At 42.5% G+C, this 8,123-nt stretch overlaps 2 pseudogenes; both read left to right on the forward strand.

Moving 5' to 3' along the window:
* Positions 1-228: 228 nt before the first annotated feature.
* On the forward strand, positions 229-346 carry LOC134937220 (5S ribosomal RNA; annotated as a pseudogene).
* Positions 347-486: 140 nt separating this feature from the next.
* Positions 487-604, forward strand: LOC134937075 (5S ribosomal RNA; annotated as a pseudogene).
* Positions 605-8,123: the final 7,519 nt, after the last annotated feature.

The following is an 8,123-nucleotide window of genomic DNA, read 5'->3' on the forward strand; positions in this document are numbered from 1 at the left end:
TCAGCAGACACACATCTCACACACACACTTAGCTTCACAATTTTTCCAACACACATTCATATTCCCCCCTTTTTTTCTTTTCCATCTCTCTTCAATTCCCCTCATCAACATTTCTCCACCACCAACATACACTCCTATCTGGAAAATACCATTTCAGAACAATTTTTTCATCATATGTGAAGTACAGCCAGCAGAGTGTGGTTTTTCTATTACCTTTTTTCACATTTGGCCCACGGCCATACTACCCTGAATACGCCCGATCCTGTCCAATCTCGGAAGCTAAGCAGGCATGGCCTGGGCAGTATCAGGAAGGGGAACCTCCTGAGAATACCAGGTGCAGTGGGCCCCTCTTTCAAGAATAATATCCTTTCACCACACTTTTGCCTCTGGAAAAACGTATTGAATCTATTTTTCTCTGATTTATGTATGGTAGATAGTAGCAGTGATCTTCTTTTGTCATTTCAATTAATTTCATCCTAACAATCGGCCCACGGCCATACTACCCTGAATACGCCCGATCTTGTCCGATCTCGGAAGCTAAGCAGGCATGGCCTGGTCAGTATCCGGAAGGGAAACCTCCTGAGAATACCAGGTGCAGTGGGCCCTTTTTCACTAAATATAACCTCTGACTTATTCTCCCATTTTTTCTTACCTCTCTGGTATTTCAATCTCCAGTTTTACACTACAACCACGCTACCAGGTACACCTACATTTTGAGCATGCTCAGTGATGATTTTTCTTGATGCCTTTAATACCGTTTGGTACCACACGGCATCCATACACAACATACTATATATTCTTTCAACGTATATACAGATATATAACATATCACTGTCGCTTGATATTTTCACCTCTTTCAATCATCTTGTACCTCATATGTTAAAAAGGTCAACAAGTGTTTTATTAGTCAACAAGCTCCTTTATTATAGACACCATTTTTTTGTTATAATTATATTCATTATTATTTTACTTTTATCTTCAAGAAATAAATAAAGGTTAAGTTTTATTTTATTTCCTTTCACTACTCATAATCTGATCTTTACTAAGGAGTGCTCCCAAACAAGGGTTTTTTGTCTTTTCTCTCCTTTTTATTGTAGTCTAACCTACAAAATTCCTGGGAGCACCGCCAATCATTAGCAGTTTAAGAATCATTCATTAACTGCATATATATTGGTTTTTTTCATTTTTTCATTATATTTCAACACTATTGTCAGACTAGTGCGGTTCCACAATATATATTTTCAAGCCAGTGGAGGGCCTGTAGGATAGGGGAGGTAGACGTAGTGCGTTTGGTGAGGAAGATGAGCCGGGCAGCAGCATTGAGGATAGATTGGAGTGGAGAGAGGTGATTGTCAGGGAGGCCAGTTAAGAGATTACAGTAGTCCAGTCTGGAAATAATCAGTGAGTGAATAATGATCTTAGTGGCATCCTGTGTGAGAAAAGGTCTGATTCTAGAAATGTTTTTGAGATGAAAATGACAGGTATGTGAGAGGTGCTGAATGTGTGGTTTGAAGGAGAGGGAGGAGTCAAGGATTACGCCAAGACAGCGTACTTGGGGGCTAGGGGAGATAGTCGTGCCTTCAATGGATAATGAGATTGTGGGAGGTGAGGCTGTGCGGGAGGGTGGGAAGATGATCAGCTCAGTCTTAGACATGTTGAGTTTAAGAAAGCGCTGAGACATCCAGGAAGAGATAGCAGAAAGACAGTTTGAGGTACGAGTGAGGAGAGCCGTGGAGAGATCAGGGGAGGAGAGGTAGATTTGAGTGTCATCAGCATAGAGGTGATATTGGAAGTTAAAAGAACTAATGAGTTCACCTAAAGAGGACGTATAGAGAGAGAAAAGGAGAGGACCAAGAACAGAGCCTTGGGGGACACCAACAGTTAGTGGAAGTGGGGGGAGGTAGCATCATGAGAGGAGACAGAGAAGGAACGATCAGAGAGGTAGGAGGACAGCCAGGAGAGGGCAGTATCACGCAGACCAAGAGAGTGAAGGATTTGCAGAAGGAGAGGATGGTCCACAGTGTCAAAAGCAGCAGAGAGGTCAAGAAGAATAAGCAGAGAGTAGTGGCCCTTAGATTTGGCTGCATGGAGGTTATTGCAGACTTTTGTGAGGGCAGTTTCAGTGGAGTGGAGAGAACGGAACCCAGACTGGAATGGGTCAAGCAGTGAGTGAGAGGAAAGAAAGACAGTGAGGCGATTATAGACAATACGCTCAAGAAGTTTGGAGGCAAAGGGGAGGAGAGAGATGGGTCGATAGTTGGAGAGAGTGTTAGGATCAAGGGTAGGTTTTTTAAGAATAGGGGAGACAAGAGCATGTTTGAAGGCAGAGGGGACAGTGCCTGATGAAAGGGAGATTGAGAAGGTGGGCAAGATGGGAACAGGCAGAAGGGGAGAGGTAACGGAGGAGGTGGGAGGGGATAGGGTCGAGCGGGGAGGTTGTGGGGGGGGAGGAACGGATGAGGGCCATGACTTCCTCGCCAGATACATGGGAGAAAGATGTCAGAGTTGGTAAGAGGGAAGGGGAGGGGTGGCAAGGGATGGGTGGTGGCTGGTTGCTGGTCTGGTGGGAAGTGATATCCTGACGTATGGAGTCAATCTTGGATGTGAAATAAGTGGCAAAGTCAAGAGCAGACAATGAGGAAGGGAGAGGAGGTGGTGGTGGGCAGAGGAGGGAGTTAACAGTGGCAAAGAGGCGCCGGGGGTTGGAAGACTGTGTAGAAATGAGGATTTTGAAGTATGATTGTTTAGCAAGGGAAAGGGCAGTACTGAAGGATGAGAGCATGAATTTGAAATGGAGGAAGTCTGCTTTAGAGCGCGATTTCCTCCACTGTCGCTCGGCAGTACGTGAGCATTTTTGTAAGTATCTGGTGCATTTGGTGTGCCAGGATTGAGGTGTTGATCTGCGAGGGTGAATAGTGGTTGGCGGAGCAACAGAGTCAAGGGCAGAAGTAAGAGATGCATTGTATAAGGATGTGGCTTGTTCAGGGCATGTGAGAGAGAGAAGAGGAGAGAGAAGGGAGTCAAACAGGGAGGACAGGGATGAGGTGTCAATAGCCTCAATGTTACGCTTCATGATGGTAGCCTTAGGAGGGAGAGATGGGGAAGCAGAGATAGATAAGTTGAAAGAGAGCAAGTGGTGGTCAGAGAGGGGAAAAGGGGAATTGGAGAAATCAGAAATATCACAGCGGTGAGTGAAAACCAGATCCAGTGAGCTCCCGTTCACATGGGAGGGTGAGGTGGTCCACTGGGAGAGACCAAGTGAAGAGGTGAGGTTAAGGAGTTTAGAGGCAGGTGATTTTGTGGGGTTATCGATAGGGATGTTGAAATCACCTAGAATAATGGAGGGAATGTCAGAAGAGAGGAAGTGAGGTAGCCAGGAAGCAAAGTTGTCAAGGAATTTGGAGGAAATGCCAGGTGGACGGTAAATTACAGCAACTCGAAGATTAGTAGGTTGGTAGAGGCGTAATGCATGGACCTCAAATGTAGAGAATGTAAGATTCTGGAGGTATAAGTTGGTATGTGTAGCTTGAGGGTAAAAGGATCCCAACACCACCCCCATGGCGACCCCCGGGTCGGGGTGTGTGTGAGAATGTGAGGCCCCCAGCAGAGAGAGCAGCAGGAGAAGTGGTGTCATGAGGAGTAATCCAGGTTTCTGTAATGGCCAGGAGGTGCAGGGAGTTGGAAATGAAAAGGTCATGAGTGGGGGCCAGTTTGTTGCAAATAGATCTGGCATTCCAGAGTGCACAAGATAGGGGGTATGAGTTTGTGGGAGAGATGTGAATGAGATTATCAGGATTGCTGTAGCGTTGAGGTAGGAGTAATTTGGAAGGAGAGGATAAGGAGGGTGTGATGATGGTGCTGGGGCCTTGGCTAGGAAGGGAGACTGCATGCGTGAAACAGGGAGGGAGTGTAGTTTGATACTGGTGGAGGAGAGGTGAGGAGACAGGCAGAGGAGGGAGAGAGCAGGGTTGAGTGATGGGGTATAAGTGGTGTGAAGGGGCAGAAGTGAATTGCAATGGGGAAACAGAAGAGGGGTAGGGAGGCAGACAGAGAAGAGAGAGGATGAGATGTAGGAGACTGTGAGAGAGGGATAGAGGTGGTAACAGGGGACAGAATAAAGGATTAGAAGGACAATGAGTAATGGGGGTTGCCAGCCTGGCCATAGTGTGGATGGGGTGTAAACTGGTAGTAAAATGAGAATAGGAGGAGGAGTGGTGGCTGTATGAGAGAACAGTGAAGTTTGCAGAAAGAAATACGATTTGCAAGTATTTAAAATGATGTTAATATCTACAGATTACCAGTAAATCAAATATTTGTTGATGTTAGATGGAAAATTACAGTGTTGGCAAACCACAAGTCAGTGTTACTTCATCAAATATGCTTTTCAATTAAACATTTGTTTTCCAGGTATTTGCAGGGTCAGAGTAAAAGTTGTATTGCAGGTTTTTTGCAGAAAGTGAATGTTTAGTGTCCGGGTAAGTGAGGTTTGGAGAATAATAGGTGTGTACATACATTTGTAGCTGCAGTCCAAGTTTTGGTGGTTTGTGATGATTTATTTGCTTTTGTTTGGAGTTTCCATGCAGTTTCCGTCCAGTTAAAGTCCAGTGTAAGTCCCAGACGAATCCCTTAGAGATTTTCTCCCTTCGAGATCTTTCTCCACACAATGATTCAGCTACGCTAATTCAGCTAAACTACACACTAATATAAAGCTCAAACATGTGTATGTAAGCACATTGATTGATTGGACCCTCCCCTAGCCCATCACCCATTTGGAGCAATAAAACTTAAACAAACAAATGATGTGTAGGGATGAAACCATTACACATTCCCCAAATAACTACAAATAAAACTTGAATAAATCTGCTAATATTTAATACACTAGTGACTAGACATACCTATGGCTAAGCATTCAGGATATTCCTATATGATAATTAGCAGACTCAGTACAGCTTGCTGGGCAGTGTTGTTCCACTAGACATACCTATGGCTAAGCATTCAGGATATTCCTATATGATAATTAGCAGACTCAGTACAGCTTGCTGGGCAGTGTTGTTCCACTAGACATACCTATGGCAAAGCATTCAGGATATTCCTATATGATAATTAGCAGACTCAGCTTTCATCACTCAATTTAATAGTCAACACCACCAACTAAAGAACATTTTACAAAAACATTGGCCCATTTTACTTTTAGATAAACAACTGGTGCCCTACATAAAAGAGAAACCGCAAATTATAAATAAGAAAGCTAAAAACATTAAACAACATTTGGTCCGAAGCTATCTACAAAATGAAATCCCTAAGCAGACAGAAAATAAAGGACATTATTACTGCCTGAATTGCAAAGCCTGTAGAAACATGGGGAACAAATCTACCAGACCGGTAAAAGAATTCAAGTCTAATGTGACAAATAAAACATATAAAGTGAGGGAAAAAATCTCTTGTGACTCTGAAGGAGTAATCTATTTATTGGAGTGTCCATGCGGATACCAATATATCGGACAAACTAAAAGAAAGTTGAAAATTAGGAGTTCGGAACACTAATACAATATACAAAGAGGCATGGAAACCCACAGTGTCTCCAAACATTATAAAGAGCACCATCAACAAAACCCGTCTACCCTAAAGTTTATGGGGATACAAAAAATTTAAAAAATTGGCGAGGAGATATATGTTTGGACCTGAGAAATAAGGAAACAAAATGGATCTTTCACATGCAAACGTTACAACCGCTTGGATTAAATGTAGAAATAGATATTAATTCCTTTTTAATAAGACAGTAATAAATTTTACACCAATTTTACATCATAAGTAACCGATACTAGTCCAAATCTTTTATTTAAAATATCCCCCTTTTGTAAAATTAACAGAAACCACTTTAAAAGAATTGCAAAACTGATGAATATAATACTTATGTTACATAATTAAAATAACATCTATTGTGTGTATATATATAGCATGTAGAGCTACACAAGTTTTCACGCAAGCTCCGATTACAAGAATTTTTCCAAAGCCATCAAACTCCTGCAATCCAAGATCCACATCAGGTCTTTATCAACACTGTGCATAAATCCAAGTTTGATCCTGCATCAAACAATTCGTCCATCAAGACATTTGTCTGGTTAATGGACGAGTCAGTTTCTAAGTATACAGCAGCAACTACAGGGTTCCATCATAACTTGTCCAAAGCAGAATTTAGGGCCCTAAAACAGCTGGGCGCCTACAAGGACATAGTGATCCGCCCCGCCGATAAGGGGGGCGGGATTGTAATAATGAATTTGATGGACTATAAATCTGAAATATACAGGCAACTTTCGGACCACAGTGTATCAGGAATTACCAACGGACCCAACGGGGAGATTTAAAGAAGAGGTAGATGGTCTTTTGGATCAGGCATGCCAGTATAATATTATAACCAATAAGCTATGTGTAGCTTTGAAACAGGAATTTCTGGTAGTTCCGGTACTGTTTATAGTAACGAAAATACATAAAAATAAGTTAAACCCATCGGGAAGGCCCATAATTTCCGCGCAAGGAGCACTTTATCAACCCATATCCATGTTCTTGGACAGTATTCTCCAGCCATTAATTGTTCAGCAACGGGGTTTTATTAAGGACACCACCATGTTTTTAAATGGGCTTAATGCAATAGTTGAAGTTCCTGAAGGTTCAATGATTTGCACCATCGACATCTGCAGTCTGTATACGTGTATTCCTCAAGCCCAAGGTTTGTCGACTATGAAAGAATTTCTAATCAAGATGAGGATAAATTCGTTTGACATGGACCTGTTCCTTAAGTTACTGGAGTTAACACTCACGCGGAACTATTTTTTATTTGATGGAAGGTTCTTTCGGCAAACCAGTGGGTGCGCTATGGGCAGCAACGTGTCACCATCGTTCGCCAACATGTTCATGTTACAGGAAGAACAATACATGTTCTTTGAAAATCAAGAAACTGCCCGACACATATTACATTACTCTAGGTACATAGACGATGTGTTTATCCTATGGGCTGGAGGACAAGAACGATTTGACGCGCTGATAGCATTTATCAACAACAGATCCTCACCGATCAGAATTACATCACAGACCAGTTATGAGTCCCTGAACTACTTGGATGTTTTGGTGTCTATCAAGGAAAACAGGATACAAACTGAAGTGTATTACAAGCCTACGAACAAACATACATTGTTGAGACACAACAGCCACCATCCTAGAGCTCTGAAAAAAGGCTTGCCTAAGTCACAACTTATCAGAGCAGCCAGAATTACGAGCGAACCATCCAAAGTAGAAGAAGCGCTATCAAAGGTAGTAACGTGATTTACAGACAGAGGATATGACCGAAATGAATTGATAGAGTGCAAACAAGTAGTCTCTAGGATACCAAGGGAACAACTACTTAGTCAACAAACCAAGGAAAATGTACAGGTTTTACCGTTCGTCACTAAATATAATGTTTCAAGTCCGGTGGTGCCAAGAGCCTTCAAAGCCTTATGGCCGATAGTTTCGACAGATAAGAGCTTACCCACATTCCGACAAAGAAGACCCATGGCGTGTTACACCAGGAGTAGGAATATTAAAGATATGGTGGTACATGCCGACATCACAGGGTTTGATAAGGCAACAACGTCCACATTCCTGTCCAAGTCTCCAGGTTGTTACAAGTGTTTGGGATGTGATACGTGCAAATTTATGAGTTAAGGTAATTCATTTACATCTTGTTCCACAGGGAAATCTTTTAAGATCAACCACATCCTTTCTTGTACGACTACGTTCGTAATATACGTAATTACCTGCCCATGTCAGCTTCAGTATGTAGGTAAGACTATACGTACAATTAGGGAACACTTTGCTATGCACAAGTCTTCTGTTAAAGCGGCCCTTTCTGGAAAACCTACAGATCAGCCAGTGGCCAAGCACTATGCTGAAAGTGGACACGGCCTGAAGGACTTATGTTTCTCCATTATTGACCATGTCCCCAAGAGACTGAGAGGGGGTGACCATCATGGACAGTTACTACGCATGGAGGCCAAGTGGATGTATGTGTTGGACACTATGAAGCCCAGGGGTCTTAACGATAAAATACAGTGGAATTTGTTTTAAGCAGGGACAGTCTTTAAATA

Source organism: Pseudophryne corroboree, chromosome 6 (assembly GCF_028390025.1).
Source record: "Pseudophryne corroboree isolate aPseCor3 chromosome 6, aPseCor3.hap2, whole genome shotgun sequence".
NCBI lineage: Eukaryota > Metazoa > Chordata > Amphibia > Anura > Myobatrachidae > Pseudophryne > Pseudophryne corroboree.